The sequence below is a fragment of the Staurois parvus genome, unplaced genomic scaffold, assembly GCF_062004578.1.
Source record: "Staurois parvus isolate SC_StPar_1 unplaced genomic scaffold, SC_StPar_1.0 ptg003950l, whole genome shotgun sequence".
In the NCBI taxonomy this organism is placed as follows: Eukaryota; Metazoa; Chordata; class Amphibia; order Anura; family Ranidae; genus Staurois; species Staurois parvus.
The window spans coordinates 21042-32362 of NW_028321745.1; the positions used below are offsets into that span (position 1 = coordinate 21042).

At 56.1% G+C, this 11321-nt stretch overlaps 1 long non-coding RNA gene across 1 annotated transcript; it reads right to left on the reverse strand.

Moving 5' to 3' along the window:
- Positions 1–1277: 1277 nt before the first annotated feature.
- On the reverse strand, positions 1278–10222 carry LOC149427198 (uncharacterized). Its single transcript, XR_016311397.1, has 3 exons — positions 10109–10222; positions 6744–6825; positions 1278–1505 (listed from the first exon to the last, which is right to left on the reverse strand). It is a non-coding gene; the product is annotated as an uncharacterized LOC149427198 (long non-coding RNA).
- Between the last annotated feature and the right edge of the window lie 1099 nt (positions 10223–11321).

The window sequence follows — 11321 nt, forward strand, 5'->3', positions numbered from 1 at the left end:
TGCCGACGACGCACAAATCTATCTCTCAACCCCCCACCTCACCCCCTCGGTCTCAGCCCGAATCACACACCTACTGAGCGACATATCAGACTGGATGTCGCTCCACTTCCTTAAACTGAATCTCTCCAAAACCGAGCTCCTTGTCTTCCCCCCAGCCCGGACCCCACCCCCCATTGATTTCTCCATCACATCCAACAACGCTACCATCAAACCTGCCCTGCAGGCCAGAGTACTGGGTGTCATTCTGGACTCCAACCTATCCTTCCAGCCCCAAGTCCAATCTTTAACAAACTCGTGCAGACTCCACCTCCGCAACATGCAGACTCCACCTCCGCAACATGCAGACTCCACCTCCGCAACATGCAGACTCCACCTCCGCAACATCGCCAAAATCCGCACGTTCCTAACCCCAGAAACCACTAAACAGCTCATCCCCTCCCTCATCATATCACGACTCGACTACTGCAACTCCCTCGTCACTGGCCTGCCTTGCCGCTGGCTATCCCCGCTTCAGTCCATCCTGAATACGGCTGCCAGACTCATTCACCTTTCCAACCGCTCCATTTCCTCCACCCCCCTCTGCCAATCCCTCCACTGGCTTCCGATTGCGCAACGGATCAAATTTAAAATCCTAACGCTGACGTACAAAGCCGTCCACCATACTGCCCCGAACTACATCACTGACCTAATATCCAAGTACCGCCCAACACGCACACTCCGCTCCTCACAAGACCTCCTTCTCTCTAGTTCCCTGGTCTCCTCCTCCCATGCCCGCCTCCAGGACTTCTCCAGGGTGTCACCCATCCTCTGGAACTCCCTTCCCCAACCCATCAGATTATCACCTACTCTCCTCTCCTTTAGGCGCACCCTGAAAACCCATCTCTTCAGGGAAGCCTACCTCACCCCCTGCTAACTTGCTGACCTCCTCCACTCTTCCTACCACTCCATCCCCCACAGCTATCTCCTCCTGTGCCACCATCCCCTCCCTCCTAGATTGTAAGCTCCAAGGAGCAGGGCCCTCGGTCCCCTCATGTTTTGCATTGTATTGGTATTGTTCTGTCACATGTTCTGTCTCCCTTTGTAATGTACAGCGCTGAGCGAACTATTGGCGCTTTATAAATACTGTATAATAATAAATAATAATAATATCAGGACCTTTCTGAAATCTGGGAGCGAGGAACTGCGGGGGATGGGATTTCACAAAACCCGGATCTCAGGACTTCACTGCATTTGTATCACAGGGATGAGGAGGAGCCACAAGCAGCACAAACCGAGGATTTCTGCACAATAAAATGATTTAATTTGATTGAAATATAAAATGTATTGTCAGTTCATCATTGGGGGCATTACAGGGGATTTGGGGGGTGTCACTTGGTCATGCTGGACAACCAGCCCAGTTTGAAGAGGGAGGGCGCCTGCATGTCTTCATCTTGTGTGGCCAGTTGTCGGAATAAAGAGCCCGGACGGAAGCTGTCCTCTGCCGGCTGGGGAACGGCCGCCGGTTCCTGTGTGGATGGAGGAGAGAGGTTAGTGTAGGAGGAAGGATTGGCGCAGACTGCCTGACGCACGCCATGTTGGAAGATGCTCTGTCACTACGGCCATTCGGGGCAAGGTGACCGGTCCTCTTATAAAGGAATCCCCCCATCAACAATGATACTCAACTGCCCCTCCATTCCAACTGCGTCACTGTGACCCCTCTGCGGCCGAATGCGTCAGCGTGACCCCCACTCCGGCCGAATGCGTCAGCGTGACCCCCACTCCGGCCGAATGCGTCAGCGTGACCCCCACTCCGGCCGAATGCGTCAGTGTGACCCCTCTCCTTCCAACTGCGTCAGCGTGACCCCTCTCCATCCGAATGCGTCAGCGTGTCCCCCTCTGCGGCCGAATGCGTCAGCGTGACCCCCTCTGCGGCCGAATGCGTCAGCGTGACCCCCACTCCGGCCGAATGCGTCAGCGTGACCCCCACTCCGGCCGAATGCGTCAGCGTGACCCCCACTCCGGCCGAATGCGTCAGCGTGACCCCCACTCCGGCCGAATGCGTCAGCGTGTCCCCCACTCTGGCCGAATGCGTCAGCGTGTCCCCCACTCTGGCCGAATGCGTCAGCGTGTCCCCCACTCTGGCCGAATGCGTCAGCGTGTCCCCCACTCTGGCCGAATGCGTCAGCGTGTCCCCCTCTGCGGCCGAATGCGTCAGCGTGACCCCCTCTGCGGCCGAATGCGTCAGCGTGACCCCCACTCCGGCCGAATGCGTCAGCGTGACCCCCACTCCGGCCGAATGCGTCAGCGTGACCCCCACTCTGGCCGAATGCGTCAGCGTGACCCCCACTCTGGCCGAATGCGTCAGCGTGACCCCCACTCTGGCCGAATGCGTCAGCGTGACCCCCACTCTGGCCGAATGCGTCAGCGTGACCCCCACTCTGGCCGAATGCGTCAGCGTGACCCCCACTCTGGCCGAATGCGTCAGCGTGACCCCTCTCCTTCCAATTGCGTCAGCGTGACCCCTCTGTGGCCGAACGCGCCAGTGACCCCTCTGAGGCCGAATGCATCACAGTGACCCCTCTCCGGCCGAAAGCGTCACAGTGACCCCTCTCCGGCAGAATGCGTCACAGTGACCCCTCTCCGGCAGAATGCGTCACAGTGACCCCTCTCCTGCCAAATGCGTCACAGTGACCCCTCTCCTGCCAAATGAGTCACAGTGACCCCTCTCCTGCCAAATGCGTCACAGGGACCCCTCTCCGGCCGAATGCGTCACAGTGACCCCTCTCCGGCCGAATGCGTCACAGTGACCCCTCTCCGGCCAAAAGCGTCACAGTGACCCCTCTCCGGCCAAATGCGTCACAGTGACCCCTCTCCGGCCAAATGCGTCACAGTGACCCCTCTCCAACCTGTCCCTACTCTGATTTGCAAAGCACCAAATATTGAATTGCTCATAGCATATGTTAATGGGCCATAAAGAGCAAATATGGAGTGAACTGACAGTCTATCTAGGAACCCCCACCTCTTCAGACTGACACCTACCCATCAATGTGCATAACTCCTCCCAAGAGCTAGCCCACTACTCATCAGGGCCGAGGGCCCCTCCCACCAGCCATGATCTGCCTGCATTGCACATAGAAGCACAGGAAACTATTGGATCTATAATAAGGTATGTAATGAAAATGGAAAGGTTTTATTAAAAAATGTCATTATGTTGATGGGGAAGGGGGGGAGGGGAAGGCAAAATATAAGCAGATTAAACTTCAGTCACACACCATGTTGGAAAAAAAAAACAAAAAAACAAACACTTATCACTGCAAAATCACATGCAAGGATGTTACCAGACGACAGAAGCAGTTAGCATAGTTAGGACTCGTTCTCACATGCAACAGGTCTTGCGGCCACTCTGAAAAGCAATCTATGGTGGGGGAGGAGGCGAAGCGGGAGAGCCAGGGGACGGGACGAGGCGGGAGCCGGAGAGCCGGGGGACGAGGCGGGAGCCGGAAAGCCGGGGGACGAGGCGGGAGCCGGAGAGCCGGGGGACGAGGCGGGAGCCGGAGAGCCGGGGGACGAGGCGGGAGCCGGAGAGCCGGGGGACGAGGCGGGAGCCGGAGAGCCGGGGGACGAGGCGGGAGCCGGAGAGCCGGGGGACGAGGCGGGAGCCGGGGGACGAGGCGGGAGCCGGGGGACGAGGCGGGAGCCGGAGAGCCGGGGGACGAGGCGGGGCGGGAGCCGGGGGACGAGGCGGGGCGGGAGCCGGGGGACGAGGCGGGGCGGGAGCCGGGGGACGAGGCGGGGCGGGAGCCGGAGGACGAGGCGGGGCGGGAGCCGGAGAGCCGGGGGACGGGAGCTGGAGAGCCGGGGGACGAGGCGGGGCGGGAGCTGGAGAGTCGGGGGACGAGGCAGGAGCTGGAGAGCCGGGGGACGAGGCGAAGCGAGAGCTGGAGAGCCGGGGGAGGAGGCAAGGAGGGAGCTGGAGAGCTGGGGGAGGAGGCAAGGAGGGAGCTGGAGAGCTGGGGGAGGAGGCAAGGAGGGAGCTGGAGAGCTGGGGGAGGAGGCAAGGAGGGAGCTGGAGAGCCGGGGGAGGAGGCAAGGAGGGAGCTGGAGAGCCGGGGGAGGAATTTTGGGGCTTTTTCAATTATATAGCAAAAAAAAAAAAATCCCAGCGGTGAATAAATACCACCAAAATAAAGTTTTATCTGTCTCTAAAATATGCTCAAAAATTCACATGGGTACAGTGTTGCATGACTGCGCAATTGTCATTCATAGTGTGATAGCGCTGAAAATTGGCCTGGACTGGAAGGGGGGGGGGGGAAAGTGTCTGGACTGGAAGGGGGGGGGGGGAAGTGTCTGGACTGGAAGGGGGGGGGGGGGGAAGTGTCTGGACTGGAAGGGGGGGGGGGAAAGTGTCTGGACTGGAAGGGGGGGGGGGGAAAGTGTCTGGACTGGAAGGGGGGGGGGGGGAAGTGTCTGGACTGGAAGGGGGGGGGGGGGGAAAGTGTCTGGACTGGAAGGGGGGGGGGGGAAAGTGTCTGGACTGGAAGGGGGGGGGGGGAAAGTGTCTGGACTGGAAGGGGGGGGGGGAAAGTGTCTGGACTGGAAGGGGGGGGGGGGAAAGTGTCTGGACTGGAGGGGGGGGGGGGGAAAGTGTCTGGACAGGAAGGGGGGGGGGGAAAGTGTCTGGACAGGAAGGGGGGGGGGAAAGTGTCTGGACAGGAAGGGGGGGGGGGGAAAGTGTCTGGACAGGAAGGGGGGGGGGAAAGTGTCTGGACTGGAAGGGGGGGGGGAAAGTGTCTGGACTGGAAGGGGGGGGGGGGAAGTGTCTGGACTGGAAGGGGGGGGGGGGGGGAAGTGTCTGGACTGGAAGGGGGGGGGGGGGAAAGTGTCTGGACTGGAAGGGGGGGGGGAAAGTGTCTGGACTGGAAGGGGGGGGGGGGGGGAAGTGTCTGGACTGGAAGGGGGGGGGGGAAAGTGTCTGGACTGGAAGGGGGGGGGGGGAAAGTGTCTGGACTGGAAGGGGGGGGGGGGAAAGTGTCCGGACTGGAAGGGGGGGGGGAAGTGTCCGGACTGGAAGGGGGGGGGGGGAAAGTGTCTGGACTGGAAGGGGGGGGGGGAAAGTGTCCGGACTGGAAGGGGGGGGGGAAGTGTCCGGACTGGAAGGGGGGGGGGAAGTGTCCGGACTGGAAGGGGGGGGGGGGGAAGTGTCCGGACTGGAAGGGGGGGGGGGGGGGGAAGTGTCCGGACTGGAAGGGGGGGGGGAAAGTGTCCGGACTGGAAGGGGGGGGGGGAAGTGTCCGGACTGGAAGGGGGGGGGGAAAGTGTCCGGACTGGAAGGGGGGGGGAAAGTGTCTGGACTGGAAGAGGGGGGGGGGGAAGTGTCCGGACTGGAAGGGGGGGGGGGGGGGGAAGTGTCCGGACTGGAAGGGGGGGGGGGGGAAGTGTCCGGACTGGAAGGGGGGGGGAAGTGTCCGGACTGGAAGGGGGGGGGAAGTGTCCGGACTGGAAGGGGGGGGGAAGTGTCTGGACTGGAAGGGGGGGGGGGGAAAGTGTCCGGACTGGAAGGGGTTAATCAGCTCTTTGGCCCATTCTGGATGATGAGCCGTCTCATAGAAAGATCCCAAACTCTAAAATTCTGACTTTTTAAATGTTTTTATATTGCAAAGGAAAAAAAAGAAAAGAAGCGTCAGACATTTAAATAAATGAAAAGCAGATAATGAGAACACAGCAGGACACAGCAAACGCAAACCGTTCATCAGCTTACGCTTCACAAACACCCCGGAGGTGGTGGGCGGCTCTGGCGCGGTTACAGCAGGGTATGGCTCGCTAACAGCTAGGAGTCAATTTACAGGATTAATATCACCGCCGACCGCGGGAGAAAATAGACTGACGCTGGATTCTCAATTAGCACCGAGATAACGTACGCCTAGAGAGCAATGAGGGTACAGCTACACTTCATAATGATGATTACATCTTCTCCAGGTCGGTGGACGGAGCTCATATATTTTCTATTTGGCCTCAAGACATTTCTGGAACTTTTGGCAATTGGTGATTTTTGCACGCTTTTTTGTTAAATTTTATTGCAAAAAACACAATAAAGAACACATTTGTTTTGTAAAAATTTTAAAAAATGATTACGCCGAGTAATTACCGTACGTCACGCTTTAAAAGTGCGCGCCTCTGCCACGGTGACGTAAATGTTGTTTTTAAAAGCCTCTAGAGGTGACCCGTTCAGATGTACGGAGGTGGTCTGGTGCTGAAATTAGTGGTCAGAATCTGACGATCGTGGCGATACCTCACGACTGCGGTTTGCGTGGGGGGGGGGGGGGGGGGGGTTGGGGGCACTTTATTTATTCATTTATGTATTATTTTTACACTCTCACTTTGATTTTTCTTTAATCAGTTTTATTGCTATCGCAAAGAACGCAGACATCCCCTGTGGCAGCAATAGACGTGTGACAGGTACTCTTTACGGAGGGGACCCCCAAATCCCTCCTATGCACCTGAAAGCATTCAGAACACCAACATCAACGTTTTTGAATACTTTGAGATTTTTAAGAATGGCGCCGAAAGATTTCGAGTAACCCGGACGCGATGTGAGGTCACGGCTTCCGGGTTTACAATAAAAGGAGAGCCGGCCAAAGCCAGTTCCAGCTTCCAGCCGGCGGACATCGGTGGGACGGGAAATCCCGAGAGAGTCGTTGGGATATTTCTTTTTATATATCTGCAACTACTTCTATACAACAAGTCCCTTACTATTGGTCGCTTACCTGCATTTTCACTTCATTGGCTGCCCTGCCCGCTGATTTACTCTTTCGAGAGCTGGACATGCTGAGAGGGAGGAGTCCGAACCTTAAAAGAAGGAAAGAAAAAACAAATAGGGTGTCCGAGTTGGGTAATAAAGAGGACCTCTCAGGGGCTTCGCCTTCGGGACCTGGCAGAGCCTTCCCGCACATCTGCCCACATGCAGGTGATTTCCCGCACGTGTGCAAAGACGGCGAAGGTTTGGGGATTCTCTAATGGGCGTCTTGGTGTGTGCGCAAGAAAGCTTGTTGGGACCTGAAGCCCTGCGGCACATCTACATGAGGGGGAGGATCTAATTCTTGCCTAGACATGAAAACGCACGGATAGGTGGTCATAATATTATGGCTGATCAGTGCAGGGCCACATGACATAACCCTTAGGGCTCATCTACACTCGCTTCGACTTCAGCGCACATAAAGCGCCCACTGCTTCTGTGATGCTTCTGTGAGGCTTCTGTGATGCTTCTGTGATGCTTCTGTGATGCGGTTTTGAAGCTTTAATGAAGATTGGAAACGCCCCGTGTGTGTTGATTTTCTCTTTGTTTTAAGGAACCCAGCTCAGTAGTACCTCCAGTCAGCAGATCCCCAGCTCATTGGTACCCCTGTTCAGCTTATTAGTATGCTTGTTCAGCAGATCCCCCGTTCAGTAGTGACCCCCAGCTCTGCTGACCCCCATTCAGTAGCAACCTCCAGCTCTGCAGATTTCCCGTTTAGTAGTAACCTCCAACGCTGCTGATCCCCCGCTCAGTAGCGACCCCCAGCTCTGCTGATCCCCCGTTCAGTAGCAACCCCCAGCTCTGCTTATCCCCCGCTGAGTAGCGACCCCCAGCTCTGCTGATCCCCGTTCAGTAGCAACCCCCAGCTCTGCTGATCCCCCGCTCAGTAGTGACCCCCAGCTCTGCTGATCCCCCGCTCAGTAGTGACCCCCAGCTCTGCTGATCCCCGTTCAGTAGCAACCCCCAGCACTGCTGATCCCCCGCTCAGTAGTAACCCCCAGCTCTGCTGACCTCTCGCTCAGTAGTAACCCCCAGCTCTGCTAATTCCCTGTTCAGTAGTAACCCCCAGCTCTGCTGACCCCTCGTTCCGTAGTAACCCCCAGCTCTGCTGACCCCTCGTTCAGTAGTAACCCCCAGCTCTGCTGACCCCTCGTTCAGTAGTACCCCCAGCTCTGCTGACCCCTTGTTCCGTAGTAACCCCCAGCTCTGCTGACCCCTCATTCAGTAGTAACCCTCAGCTCTGCTGACCCCTTGTTCAGTAGTAAACCCCAGTTCTGATGATCCCCCACTCAGAAGTAACCTCCAGCTCGGTTGATCCCCCATTCGGTAGAACCCCCAGCTCTGCTGATCTCCCATTCAGTAGTACCCCCAGCTCTGCTGATCTATCATTCAGTAGTACCCCCAGCTCTGCTGATCTCTCATTCAGTAGTAACCCCCAGCTTTGCTGATCTCCCATTCAGTAGTAACCCCCAGCTCTGCTGATTCCCCCATTCAGTAGTAACCCCCAGCTTTGCTGATCTCCCATTCAGTAGTAACCCCCAGCTTTGCTGATCTCCCATTCAGTAGTAACCCCCAGCTCTGCTGATTCCCCCATTCAGTAGTAACCCCCAGCTTTGCTGATCTCCCATTCAGTAGTAACCCCCAGCTTTGCTGATCTCCCATTCAGTAGTAACCCCCAGCTCTGCCGATCCTCTGGCTTGCTGATCATCTTCTCTCTCTGGTCCCCGCTCACCTCCCACTATATTGCGGTCATGTTGCTCGCCACCTGTGACATCTGCTAGTTTCTCCAGCTCCGGTCCCCCAGCTCTGCTGATCCTCTGCCACTGAGTCCTCCCTCTCCAGTCCCCGCTCACCTCCCGCTATACCGTTCCTGTGTTGCACACCATGTGTGCTGTCTGCTAGTTGCTTCGCTCCAGTCCAGCCCTCGATCATCCTACTGCTCCACACCAGATGCGAGGTCTGCAGCAGACACCCCCAGAATATATACACATGAACCAGAAGCGATTGCTGATGACGTCTATCCGAGAGCCAGCTATTGTCGGACATCAGAAACGCTCTGAAATCTCATGGAAAGCCTTTCTGAAAGAACGGAAGCTGTTATGGCCACAAAGTGGGGGGAGGGGTTAGTGGCAATATGCCTCTGATTTGGAATGGGAAGTCTAGAAAGCTCCTCTAGGTACTATGGTCAGGAATCCACAAACCTTCACTATATAGTGAATGAGCTAGAACTGTATAGAACGTTACTTCGGAAAGCGTAACCTGTTACCTAGCGGACAGGGAGACCGAATACAGACAGAACAGCCTGTTATATCCTATATACAGGGATGTGTTGCAGCCGGAACGTGGGGGAATGGAGTTCCAGCACCTCCGGTACTGAAAGCAAGTAATAACAAGGAAACACTGGGGTGTGCTGGAGGGCCTATTGTTGCTGTCTGCTGGGGATCTCTTGTCACCGGTGGGGATTTACTTTATCTGGCGTCTATTGTTGCTGGAGAATCTAATGTTGCGGGGGGGGGGGGGGGGTTATGTTGATGTTGCTGGGGAAGGGTCAATTGGTGCGGAGATTGATCTACTGTTGAGGGAGAGGTCTATTGATGGCTGCTGGTAAATCTGTTGTTGCTGTTGCGGGTCTATTGTTGCTGTTGGGGGTCTATTGTTGCTGTTGGGGGTCTATTGTTGCTGTTGGGGGTCTATTGCTGCTAGGAGGGGTTTATTGCTGCTGGGGGGGGGGTCTATTGTTGCTGTTGGGGGTCTATTGCTGCTAGGAGGGGTCTATTGCTGCTAGGAGGGGTCTATTGCTGCTAGGAGGGGTCTATTGCTGCTAGGGGGGGTCTATTGCTGCTAGGGGGGGTCTATTGCTGCTAGGGGGGGTCTATTGCTGCTGGGGGGGGTCTATTGCTGCTGGGGGGGGGGGGTCTATTGCTGCTGGGGGGGGGTCTATTGCTGCTGGGGGGGGGTCTATTGCTGCTGGGGGGGGTCTATTACTGCTGGGGGGGGGGTCTATTACTGCTGGGGGGGGTCTATTACTGCTGGGGGGGGGTCTATTACTGCTGGGGGGGGTCTATTACTGCTGGGGGGGGTCTATTGCTGCCTCTGAAATGCTTCGGGTGCAGTTAACGAGCGTTGTCATAGACTTCTACCATTTTGCCTCTGCGCTCATCTTGGAAAGGACCTAGCAGCTGATTGGCCAAACATTCCATACCTGACTTAGTTTACTCTCTGACCAATCAAAGTGGACTTTCTGACTTTAAGATGAGGCTAACCCTAACCTGCTACATTCCTGACACCATCATTAGGATGGGGATTGATGGTGCGTGGATCAGAGAAGGAGGTTACCGTATCTGGCTGGAGGCCAGCGGGAGGACGTTGTGGGTTTCCTGGATGCCCAGCGTGGAGCCTCTGCTGATAAACTGGTGACTCTCTGCTCCTGTAAGAAGTCCAAACAGGACCTGCAAGCAGAAGAAAGTGATTGATTAATGTGAAGTTTGGAATCTGTGTTCAGGCTACTCTGTAAAAATGTAAAACTCCGAGAGCAGGTCAGATATGACCAAGAGGTATCCCTAAAAACAAAGGCCGTGGCCTTCTTATTGTGTGCGTTTACCTTGATAAGTTATAACGTCATAAGCCTTCAATTTACGGTACCAGGCAGGGACCATGTACTGCACTGTGCAATCTACAACTGAAGACCCGTGTGCGCACTGTGCAATCTACACCTCCAACTGGACACCCGTGTACCGCACTGTGCAATCTACACCTCCAACTGGACACCCGTGTACCGCACTGTGCAATCTACACCTCCAACTGGACACCCGTGTACCGCACTGTGCAATCTACACCTCCAACTGGACACCCGTGTACCGCACTGTGTAATCTACACCTCCAACTGGACACCCGTGTGCCGCACTGTGCAATCTAGACCTACAACTGGAGACCCGTGTATCGCACTGAGCAATCTACACCTCCAACTGGAGACCCGTGTACCGCACTGTGCAATCTACACCTCCAACTGGACACCCGTGTGCCGCACTGTGCAATCTAGACCTACAACTGGAGACCCGTGTACCGCACTGTGCAATCTAGACCTCCAACTGGACACCCGTGTGCCGCACTGTGCAATCTAGACCTACAACTGAAGACCCGTGTACCGCACTGAGCAATCTACACCTCCAACTGGAGACCCGTGTACCACACTGTGCAATCTACACCTCCAACTGGAGACCCGTGTACCGCACTGTGCAATCTACACCTCCAACTGGACCACCCGTGTGCCGCACTGTGCAATCTACACCTCCAACTGGACACCCGTGTGCCGCACTGTGCAATCTAGACCTACAACTGGAGACCCGTGTACCGCACTGTGCAATCTACACCTCCAACTGGAGACCCGTGTACCACACTGTGCAATCTACACCTCCAACTGGAGACCCGTGTACCACACTGTGCAATCTACACCTCCAACTGGAGACCCGTGTACCACACTGTGCAATCTACACCTCCAACTGGAGACCCGTGTACCACACTGTGCAATCTACACCTCCAACTGGAGACC